The 12,105-nt window shown below is 36.5% G+C and overlaps 1 long non-coding RNA gene across 1 annotated transcript; it reads right to left on the minus strand.

The window, feature by feature from the left end:
• Positions 1-3,836: 3,836 nt before the first annotated feature.
• Positions 3,837-10,389, minus strand: LOC136048555 (uncharacterized). Its single transcript, XR_010622189.1, has 3 exons — positions 10,334-10,389; positions 7,354-7,455; positions 3,837-3,883 (listed from the first exon to the last, which is right to left on the minus strand). It is a non-coding gene; the product is annotated as an uncharacterized LOC136048555 (long non-coding RNA).
• Positions 10,390-12,105: the final 1,716 nt, after the last annotated feature.

The raw sequence follows: 12,105 nt of genomic DNA on the forward strand, positions 1-12,105 counted from the left end.
CCCTCCAGCCAGTTCTCCACCCAGAGAAGAGTGAACCTGTCCACACCACGGGCTGCCAGTTTCCTTAGGAGAATACTGTGGGAGACCGTGTCAAAGGCCTTGCTGAAGTCCAGGTAGACTACATCAACAGCCTTTCCCTCATCTACCTGTCTGGTCACCCAAAAAATCTACTTTTCTCAAGTAGATCCCAACAAGAGGGAGAGGGAGGCATTTACAGGACATCCCAATATATAGTTCAGAGACAAAAGCATTTAAGAATTACACTCTAAAGATAAATATGGACAAACAATAAGGAGTAAATGCCATGATAAGTAGAAAGATGCCATCTGTGAGATGCTTTGGTACAGTACATTCTTTCTGTGAAGAAACAAAGGCATACAGCAGCTTCTCAGAGTATTGTGTTTCAGAACTTTTCTCAGATGCCTGCTGCTGAACCTCAACCATAAATTGCAGCACTGACCCGATTCACTTGTGTCTTGGGTGACAGCTCTCTTTCCCTCTTCTATCCTCTATAGCTTTCAAAGCCCAAAGATTGGTTTAAGTAATTTCATCCTAGCTTAGAAAGTGACTTTAGAAGAAGTAATCAAGATTGTAATGATGGAATGGGGTTGTTCTATCTAGAGAAGGGAGGACTGTGAGGAGACCTTATAGTACCTTCCAGCATCTCATGAAGGCTGACAAAGCTGGAGATGGACTCCTTATTGGGCAGTGATGTGACAGGACAAGGAGTCGTGGCTTTAAACTAAAAGAGAGGAGATTTAGATTAGACATTAATAAGAAATTTTTCAGTGAGGGAGGAGTGAGGCACTGGCACATGTTGCCTAGAGAAACTATACAAGCCCCACCACTGGAGATATTCAAGGTCAGATAGGATGGGGGTTTTCAGCAACGTGGTCTAGATGAATGAGTCCCTGGCCCATGGCAGGTGGGTTGGAACTAGATGGTCTTTCAGGTCCCTTATAACCCAAATCATTCTATGATTCTGTCTTTCTATGATAATACAGTGAAGCAAAAAACTTTCAAATTCTGCAACAAATAAGACTGAACTTTTAATAAATTCCAGTGATACATTAGACCATGACTGCATGTGATTCTTTCAGTGTCTGAAAGGAAAATAATCTAGCATGAAGTCCAAAAGACAATTTAATGTTGATAAACTCCAGTGGAGGTGGGTGCAGAGAAGCTGGACTATGAGTTCTTACATCAGATTTTCTTAATGGTTCTCATGTCTTTAGACAGCTTCCCACCTAGCCTGTCAGCACCTCTGTGTCACACTCTTAGGCACCTTCCAGTGCATGATGTGAGGTTATGTAGCAACTTGGGTGTCCAAATTTCAAAAAGTAATACAGCATCCCAGAGTTATGGGATGTAGCAGCCACTGTAGCTCTAGCTCTTTGCCAGTATTTAGTTACAGGTCTCTCCTATAGTGACAAAAATTTTGAACCATCTACAGAGAGAGCACTATTGCCTAAACAGTCAGTTTATCAAATGAAACTACACATTTCAGCTCTGTGTAGTCAATATACTGTGGCTTTCTGACAGAGAGTGGGAGTACGAGGAGGAAATATTCCCCTCAATACTTACTAAGACTGTGGAGACCTCATTATAAATACACATGGAAATATGGAACACCAGAACCAGCAACCAATTAAAGCCCTTATATCTCTCTGTTTCTTATCTCTGTCTCAAGTCTTATCTTATAAAACCTTTTTAGAAAGGAAAGAGCATTTTAAAGGCAGTAAGTGGAGTTCAAGTTAGATAGCTGATTATCAAGTCTCCAAAGGCACCTGAGGCTCTCAGAAGTAAGGATATAATTTAGAAGTTGATAATCTACCTGTGAGTGCTTCAGCCACAAAACTCCCCATGCTGCTCTAGGTGATCTAGTGATATGGGAAGCAAGATAGTCACCTCAGTTCAGATCATCACAAAATTACCTTTTTCCTTCCGGAGAAGGAAATCTGGCAGTATCAACATACTGCATAATATAGAGCTGTGCATATTTTGCATTTCACTAGTAGCCAAGAAGCAATGCAGGTCAGTCTAGAGTTTTCAAGTGAATTTGATAAAAGGAAGTGATAGTGCAATTCCTACTTTCACCAAAAGAAAAGAAATGCAGTGATTTACACTTTGCTTAGCATACTAACGTTTAACAGGCTCACTGGCTATCAGCCAGGTAGATACTTATAGCAATCACAGGCACAAAACATATCTGCATCTTATTTTAACATGTCTCTAAAATCACAGTGCAATAAAACAAGGCAGGATAATACGTGATAGTATGTCAATAATTTCCATAAAACCAGAGCCAACAACATACTGTACATTACTAGCTTGCATAAACAACTCTTTTCAGGTGATTTAATGCCCTGCTCAACAAGTTCATTTCAGGCCATTATGGATTTGTGTGCATTTCAGTCAGTGGCTGTTAGGAAGCCCTACAGGTATACATGTAAATCACACAGCTGCAGCGTTCCTGGGAGAAACTACACAAGTCACTCCTTGTATTAAAAGAAAGGAAAGATAAAGAAAGGCTAGGAACAACACTTTGGTAAAATAATCTTGTAGACTTAGTGCATTATCTTTAAGTAAAGTTAGAAGATCAGTTTCATTTAAAGAAAATGACTGGGAAAAGTGGTGCTTCCATTTATTCTTTTTTCAATATGTGGCCTCAGGACAGGGTAAAGCTGCTTTAATCTAAACTATACTTTAATTAAGATCTTACAAAATGGAAGAGTTTTATGCATAAATATCAACGTTAAAAATAGCAACGCACCTGTCTGGTACAAATTCCAATTAGAATGGGCTAAGTTTGAATATGAGAGCAGAATTTGGGTTAAAGCACAAGGGTTTAAAAAAATCCTTCAAACTAATGCAAATTTAGTCACTTCAAGAAACAAATTTTACCTGTTCTCACAAGCCTTCTGGCTTTCTGGATGAGAATTCAAACTTCACCACTCTGAAAAGAAATGTGTTATGGAATCACGATGAAAATGTTAATGCTAAGTCCAGACATTAAAAAGCTTAAAAACGGAAATGTTATTTGAAACTGGGCACAAAATTCTGGCAGCTTTAGACTAGCTGTTAAGTCACAGGAATAAAAAATACATATACAAGGTTCCCAAAATCTATTAAGAAAGCAAAAGAGCCACCATGCTCTTTTAAAAGTAGGGCTTGTGTTTTAGGGAATTTATGTATGAAAAAAATCTTCTGAACTGGCATTTATAAACCTCAAAAGGATTTTCCTGAAACAAATTTTCATAAAGTAATGAAAAATCTCTACTGTACTGTTACCCCTCTCCCTGTAATACTACTTTGTTCTGAGCCCAACACCTAGAACTCGTCTTAGTTCAGTTTTAACAAGCATTAAAATAAACCAGTCCTTCTGTGTAGAGCCAAAACAAAGTTTCACATATTGAAAGTGGCTCTCACTGAAACTGCTGAATTCAGCTGCATTCATCTGTCTTTAATTAAGATTGCTGCAAGCACAGGTATTCTCAAACTATCAAAATACGATCTGCTGAGGAAATCAAGTAAACACGGTTGGAGACTCTAATTGGAAATTAGGTTGTGCGTTAGGAAGGTAGTCAAGAATGCACACATGGACAAGAGGTCAGATGAAAGGCCAAAGCAGACAGATGGAAAAAAGCAGTACTCAAGTGGGGGCAGCGACAGTGCCTTAATTTCCTCTGGTGCACATGGAGATGCTGCTTTTCTCACTTTTGAGAATGAATAGGAGAGGGTCCAAAAGTAACTTGCTGTCATGACACAAGACACAGTGCCTTGCCTGGTGTCCACTCCTGTGGCTCAGGGTGCTAACTGGGTACAGGCTGTCTGAAGTCTGGGCACTTAAGGCATTCATATCCACCTTAAGCATTTAAGAGTACTGAAAAAAATGCAAACACAATTTTAGTCATCTTCACACAGTATATAAAAATATATGTGCACAGCACAACATCTCTTTGGAAGCCATAAAATTATATAAAGCATTAACTCCACTCCAGAGCTTTCTACAGCAGCATACAAAATTATACATGTGCACTCAGAGAGAATCACGGACCAAAAGAGAGGGTGCTGGCATGACGACGATCAATTTACAGCACAAAGCCAGTCCTGCCAGGGGCAGGAGGGCAAAAAAATAAAGTGTTTGCTCTATTTAACCAAAATACAGGATTGAAAGAGGCCGAGGAAACTGAAGCCTCACAAGTACTGAAGGAAAGGAAACAGGTGTTGTCTCCCACAACTTCTAATCTATAAAATGGAAACTTTTGATTGACATCAGACTGTGCATCTCTGGAATGAAATACAGATCTATAGCTTTTATGTAAGTAAAGTATTTCAAAGAGGGCATGGAGGGGAAAAGAAAAGACATTTTAAATATAATCTCTCTTTCTGGAGGAATTTCTCAGTGTCATTTCGTGACATTGCTGCAGCCTTTGATGCTACTTTGACAAATATTTTCTCTAAGGTGAACTACAAGTTGATTTCATTTAACTACTTTTTTTCCACTTTTAGTTTATGTAGGAACTGCACCCTCCCTCTAATCATTCAAGGATCAGATAATATAGGCAGCTTAATTTTATTAAACTGATACCTCTTCTTACTAAGGTTATCTAGATCATTAACTCATGACAGAGTACTTGTTCAAAGTAATTTTAATTTTGACATGCAACGAAGAGCAGAATTGAATAAAATGTGCCACAAAGGTTAATTCATGTTGTATACATTTCCTTAAAAAAATAAAGCAATTATTTGTTATTTTGACAAAATAATCAAAAATACCCAGATTCTCCTTCTCTCTTCCAAATTTGGAGTGGTGTATAATTTTCAAGATGTTGTTTTAAAATTTTGCCTCAGTATCTTGGCTTACAATTGAATGTGAAAAGCAAGCCATTTATCCCTTCCTCATTGCTGTGCATTCTTGAAATAGTCATCTAATGTGAAAATAATCAGAGCTGTAATAAGAAAAGCTGCCAAGATAACTGCAAGAATACCCACCCTTTAGTTTTACTTCAGTATTAGGATGTATAGAACACCATTTTTAAATGTTTTGTTTTACACCAGATACTTAAAAGTCTGGATAGAGAAAAGTATAAAACAGGTGATAGGAGCTATGCTGCCTGAAAAGCCTCATGGCCCTCAGCCACAGTTACTTCTTTTTTGTCATTTAATGGATTAGTTTAAGAGGATAAATTATTTCCCTGTTCAGCCAACTCAGTCACTCAGTTTTCACTTCATGCACAATTTTTATGGTCTGCCATCTCTATCTCCCCCAGTTTTCTCCTTCCATTCAACTCCTGTCATTTCTTGAAGCATAATGTAATGTGTAATGGCAACGTACACAGTGGTATCAGAGAACACAGAATATTTCTTGTATTTTTCTAGGCCTAACTTGGGACTTTATTGTAAAAGGATTGCAACTGTTCAAGGTTCCATTTGTGATATAAAATTTTCTCTAAAAATTGCCCGAAAAACCTCGTACTTTTCAAGACATGGAAACATATGCTTTCAGTTTAATGGAAAACTTAAGCTTTTTTTTTTTCCTAATGATATAAAACTAAAATTTCTGGTTCTTGCATTGCAAGATTTCATAGTGATGTTCTATCTTCAGGAAAAGCTGCCAGTAGTCAAGGCCAAAATTTACTCATTTAGACCTCAAGTATTTTTTGATGTGTAAATTTACAGCCATAGTACACTGGAGGGCACCAGTGGAAATACCTCCCAGTTCCAGGTTCAATACATTTTTTGCATTCTTAGATAATAGGTGCAAGCGAAGCAGAAAAAAAAAAATATATATATATATTTTTCAAAAGACATTTCTCAAAACGTACCTATCAAACATATATTGATTTATCACAATCTGGTATGAGTGAAGATAATTATCTTTTCTCTTTATGTCCAGTAAGGAAGGTAAAAGTATATAAGCTAAGGAAAAAAGGTCAAAAAGTAAAAGCAAACTATGCAAGAAAGTATTTGAGCCAGAAAAGCACCACTTCACAGGAAATCTTTTCTAACTAATTTGTGCCAAATCTCTGTTCTTAGCACACAGCACTGCAGGGAGATATTTTCAGTTCTAGACTTGCTTTCTCAGACTTGCATCTTTCATATTCAAGGTATGGGCCAAGAATTCAGCACCCACCAATTCTCCAGCGCTGCAAAGAAAAGTAAAATGTAATGATATTAACAGAAAAGGCTAAGGCAAACTTTTCTTCTGTTCTGCCCATTATAACATCCCAAAAGAAGAGCTATTAAAGATACAAAACCAGTTTCTCAAAGTTATTTTTTTCAGTAGTGATGTTTCAACCCGTTCATCAAAGACCATTGTCTTGCTTTGCATTTCACACACAGGCAGAAAATTCGATTGCACAGATGTCAGTGTGTATCAGACAAGGTGTTATTAACAAGACAGTAACTGATGATAACCAATGTTAGGATACTTAAATAACAAGAATCAATTAAGCAGCCATAATGATTAAGGATGATGAGGATGAAATTGGTATTCCAGATCACTTGCATTTATCAGTGATAGAGCTTAATATGAGTGGTCATATTCTAGTTTTAGACTTCTTACACAGTTACAAATATCAGACTTTCTTAAGTAGTCTTTAGAGTAATGAGTATTTTGATGCAATTATCAAATTGTCTTCTCTGTATAAAAGCTCATTACCTACTTCTCTTGGGTAAAGAAATGGAGAGGTATAAGGATCAACAGTGAAATTGGTAAATCTCAGATTTCTTTGGCAAAACACCTATTCATCAAAAAACTCCTCAAATGAGAGAATAATAAACTGAATTCAGTGCTATTAGCAGTGGAAGAGTGGCAGGGAAGAGAAAGGAAGCTTACAAGTTATGAAGAGTATTTACAAAATAAAACCCTTGTATATGTTTCATATAAGAAAGGACTTCTTAACTAGCGTTAAGATGAAAGATGGGCAAAATTACACAGGAGTAGGTCTGTGGGTCACCAATTGGAACACATTTTTTTCTTATCTCTCTTCCCTAAAATCAAGAAATATACTGTGCTTGGAAAGTAATGGTTATTCTTCATGTGTCTGTTGAAGAGAACAGCATTGTATTCATACAATAAGAGTCTTTTCCCTCAACAGTTCAGCTAGGAGATGCATTTCCTAGCAGAACTTGTTTGGACTGTGTTTCCACAAACTTAAACAAGAGGTTCCTGGTGGTACATTTAAATATCCAAGTATATTTAAAGGAAGGAAGAAGCAGCACTTACCAGAAGAGGTTATGTTACAGTATTAAATTATACCATAATTCCAATATCTGGAAATGCTCAGGGACCCCTTGATTATTTGCCATACACACTGTTAAGCATAGACTGGAATTTAAATAGCACACCTGAGATGAGTGCTGCTGTCATAACAGTATTGAGCATATCCAAGGCTTTACAAGTTCCATTGGGTGAATGCAGGGTATATAATTGCCACCAAGGTACAAAATCTAAACAAAATGCGTAAGGTCTGTATAAGAATCCCAGAAGGACTGGTATAACACTGTGATTAATGGAGCAGGGTCAAACTAGAAAGGACTAACTCAGTGCCAAGTGCAAGGAAATACCTTCAGAAAAACATAGGTCAGTGCCCAGCTTCCAACAGCAAACAACCAGCTGTAATTTTCAGATTCCAGGAAAATCCTGCTGTGGTGGCAGCTCCAGTTCTATACCCTCCTCACACATCTCAGTTTAATAAATAGTGTTGTATAGCATGCTATAGATTTTCATTTCTATTAGCATAGAGTAAGTTGTATGAAGATGACTGGTGATTCAGATTTTAGGAGGTATCTAGAGATGTTAGATGGCTAGAGTTCCTCTTTTATAGTTCTGTAAAATACTGACTGACTTTAGTGAATATTAAAATGGTCATTTTTGTTTATTGCTAAATTTATTACTTCTTATTCACAATATTTAATACCTTTCTTATTCTCTGTCCCCATTTTACACTGAAGACTTGGCTTTAAAAAGAAATCTCTAGGCTTTTCTCGCTGCTATTGGACTCAGACTTCTGGTTTGGGCCAGCAAAAGCCATCTATGCACTAGTTCTGTTTGCTATACAAGTACAATAAAAAAATAAATGTAAAAATAAAAAGTTAAATTTTAAGTGTACAGAGGCTGCTATATGAGCATCATTTATGCCAAAAAGAACTTTTATCATATGTTACTGAATTAAATAAGTCTCTCTTTTGAGAACTCTTACTCATCCCTTCTCTAATTACTCATCCTTTTTCTAATTCTGAATGCCTTTTGAAAATTCCTGACCTCAAGTTACTGTCTGTGTTCATCTTGTTTCATAAACTTTAAGAATTACATTCCCCAAACCTTGCCCTTTCTTGCCCTTTCTGAGAAATTTTTTGTCACTGTATTTCTTTAAAGTCAAATCCACAACACTTAACGAAATAAGAAAGGTATTGAAAATATATTGAAATGAGTATTTTTGAACTAAACAATGACAGTTTTCAGTACTTTGACTCGAGGGTACATGCTTACTCCATATGCTGCTTAAAAGTAATTTTTCTGGGGGCATAAGCATGCACGTCAAACTGTTTACCCACAGTCTTGATACAGCCCATCACAAATTAATATATACTTTGTTTTTTTCGTTTTTGTTTTGTTTGTTTGTTTTTAATGAGTAGGATTTGAAAGGCAGAACCTTAAATCTGTTTTGAAAAAATTATACTGATGTTAATGCTGTCATAACTGGTAATCAAAACACATCACAGAACACTGAAGAAGTATTTTTCCATTGTAATGGATTGCTAGAGAATTTTTCTTTAAAAAACTCAAAGCCTTAGATGAAAGGTCATGAAGTTTTCACCTCAAGATTAGTTAATGGCACATCAAGCCTCTATATACTGTGGAAGATAATAATTGCTACCAGAGAACAACTGCTGTTACCCATTAGTATAAAAAGAAATGCTTGCCTGTCATCCTTGGAAACTGAAACTATCAGCTTATCCACCAGAAACTCAGAAGAGGGACAGGAGCAATGTAAAAATTCATATCTCCTCACAATCATTATGACTAATTCTGAAGAAGAAGGATTATCATGTGCTTGCATTCTAGAAGTCTGTGATATGCAGATTTTCACAGAAATATAAAATACAAAATATTTCACTCCCAGCTGTTCATGTTAAATATGTCTAACAATCAATTTGTTTCAGAATACGAACACCATATAGATATGCCCAGCTCCATGCACATAACAACACATAGTGACTAATGCCAGCTTCATTTGTCCTTTGAACAAACCATTGAACCTTTATGCATGAATTTCTTCATTTAGAATTGCATGTTTTTGCAGTTATTGGCATACAGAAAATTCTTTTCCTCTTTCAAGTGCATGAGCTCTTAAAGAATTTGACAGCATACAATATAGCCATTTGGGAGGTGTTGGTTAGAAGAAAAGTAAAGAGTGTTATGATGGCCCTCTTCCCTGAGGACTTTTCTAATTTTAATTTTTTATTATGCATTTTTTTTTTCTGTGCAACTTGAAGTTTTTAGCAATTTTATTTTAATTTAAACCATATTAAATTTAATAAGAATTCACTAATGTTATAATTTAAATTTTAAATGACATTTTTGATAAGAAGGGCAAGACAGTAAAAAGGGGCACTTTAACGTCAGTATGCAGCTTCCTCTCTCCTCCTAGACTCAAGATTGAAAGTAGCTATACTTTAATGAGAGGAGGAATACACTCAGAGTTACCCAGGAAGACTCTGGAAATAAACAGTTGATCAAGAGCCTTCTGTCAAGGTACCAGCCCAGTCAGAGCCAAGTCCTCATCTTTCCAGTCATGTACAAATGGCCTCTGGGCAGCAGCCCGGGGAGCTACAAAGGAGATGCCCATATCACTGCTTGAAATATTTGTCTGAACATCAGTACTTTGATAGCCATTGCTGATGAAACAGGAAACCACTAGCAGCTGGCTCTGTTGCTGAAGCAGGCCCAGCATTGCAGCCAAACAGCCAATACTCTCCAGATTCAAAATGAGCACATTAACTTGGTTCATTAGCTTAGCTTCTTGAGCTGCTTTCCCTAGCCTGAATAAAGTCTGGTTTGGGTACAGTAGATCACCTCTGAAAAATCTCTTTTTGGATGAATTGTAAGGAGCCTAAGCTATTAAAAACACCCTTTTAAAGGTTGCAGTGACCCTTTAATACTGAAGTTTCACTGCATACAAATGTATGCTTTTCCTATCCTCTTCTACCTGCCATCTTATTTCACCCCTTTCTCTAATGAAATCTCTTTTTTATCTCTTCTCAGTTCATAGGGAGTTGACATCATAAAAGATAGATGTAGAAACAGGCAGATGAACACACTAACCTTTCATGCTGCTATAGGAGACCTTCTTCAAGGTTTTTTTGCAGCCTATAGTCTCCACCATCATAGATAGCACAAATCTGTAAAGACAGAAAATGAATTCCAAGCATCCAAACATGTACAGTGAACAAATCTTGTTTTGTGCCTGAAAGTGACACTAAGGGACTTCCTCTAACTCCCCTGTACAGATCCTCCACCTGAAGAAGTGACAAGATAATGTAGAAACCAAGCTGTATTGCAGAGACAAGCTTTTTAATTTTATTGGGGCAGTGTCAAAGGCAAACTGGAAGTTCTTTAAAACGCAGACTCCCCTTCTGACACTCCAAGTATTTTCAAAGAAAATCCTGTCTCAAACATGATTTAATGCATTTTGCTTTACTTTCAATGTCTTAGTGTCAAGTACTTGGGTCATTAAACTACTTCTGATTTCTTTTCTGTTCTTCACTTTGTAGCATTTCCTCAGCCATGCAAACTTGTGTGGCTTTTAACTCAAACATTTTTTAAGCTGGTCAGTAGGACTTCATTTCAAAATCAGCAAAGATGCAGCAGGGTTTATTGTCTTTGTTTTACTCCTCTGTGTATGCATATCTTCATCATGTGCCACTGGATCAGATTTCATTGTGGTCCTAAGCGCTACCCTCCAAAAAAGTTAATATGATAGTTTATGAAAGCAGTAAATGGTACAGTTTCATAAGTCTCAGATCTCAATTGGGGAGAAAATCATATAGAATTACAACTTGCAAGGTAACTGATGTGTTTCAGTTCCATTTCTGCAAAACCCAAAAAGGAGCAAAACCCAATTGTGAAGTTCAAAGGACTGGCAATGGAGACAGAAACTGTTGAAAAGTTCACCACAATTGCTTTCAAATCTACAAGGAGAGAGAATTTCTTTAGGAAAAAAAAAATATATATATAATATATATATATATGTGTGTGCACAGTTGAAGGGGAAAAATTTTAGAAATCTACATCTGTCATTAAGAGAACTCTGCATTTCCTGTGGTTCATATGGCAGAAGAAAAACAAAGACAGAAGCATCCCTGTCATCCAGTGTTATAAAACTCCATTTGTGCATGAAAGATAACAGCTTAGATAGGTTTCATAAGTAGGGTCCCTTGTTTTTATACTAAGTATTTTTGTGCTATTAATTTTGCATAGGAATATAATAATTTCTCCCCATTCCTCCCTAACTTTAAAAGTCTTTGCTTATAGCTATGAGTTTACCATGTTTTTAATGAAATCATCTAGGCTGGATTTGATATTGTGAAGAACTTTCAGGCTTATTTCAAACAGAAGCCAATCAGGCAAAGAAGCGAACATTTATGAAACCAAGGCTGTGCCAGAGAAATGTATTCCATTAAATGAGATTGTTCACTATTTTTTATCATAGTTTTGCTTAATATAAGATGTGAACCATAAAGCTGAGCTTCACCTCTGTGCTGAAACTCCCTCAGACTGAGGTGAGAAACAGAAGTAGCAGCACATACAAACATGCAAATATGCAAACATACATCTTTGAACCTCTGCTTCCTTCCTTCAGTTCAGCTACCCAGGTTATAGTAGAATATTTTTGTACAAATAGTGCACTATTGAAAAGTTTCACTCTATTATTTAAACTTTTTGGCCATACATTTTCTTTTCCCCCTGTTTCTTTTTCTTTCTTTTTTTCTTTTTTTTTTTTTTTTCATTATCATATAGTCCTGGGCTTCTCAACAGTAAGTAAACCAACCAACCAACCAAACAAAAACCTAATATTATCTCTGCTGGGAGACCAA

This window comes from Cyrtonyx montezumae, unplaced genomic scaffold (genome assembly GCF_038088225.1).
Source record: "Cyrtonyx montezumae isolate F1298 unplaced genomic scaffold, pur_monq_1.0 scaffold_2, whole genome shotgun sequence".
Classification (NCBI taxonomy): domain Eukaryota; kingdom Metazoa; phylum Chordata; class Aves; order Galliformes; family Odontophoridae; genus Cyrtonyx; species Cyrtonyx montezumae.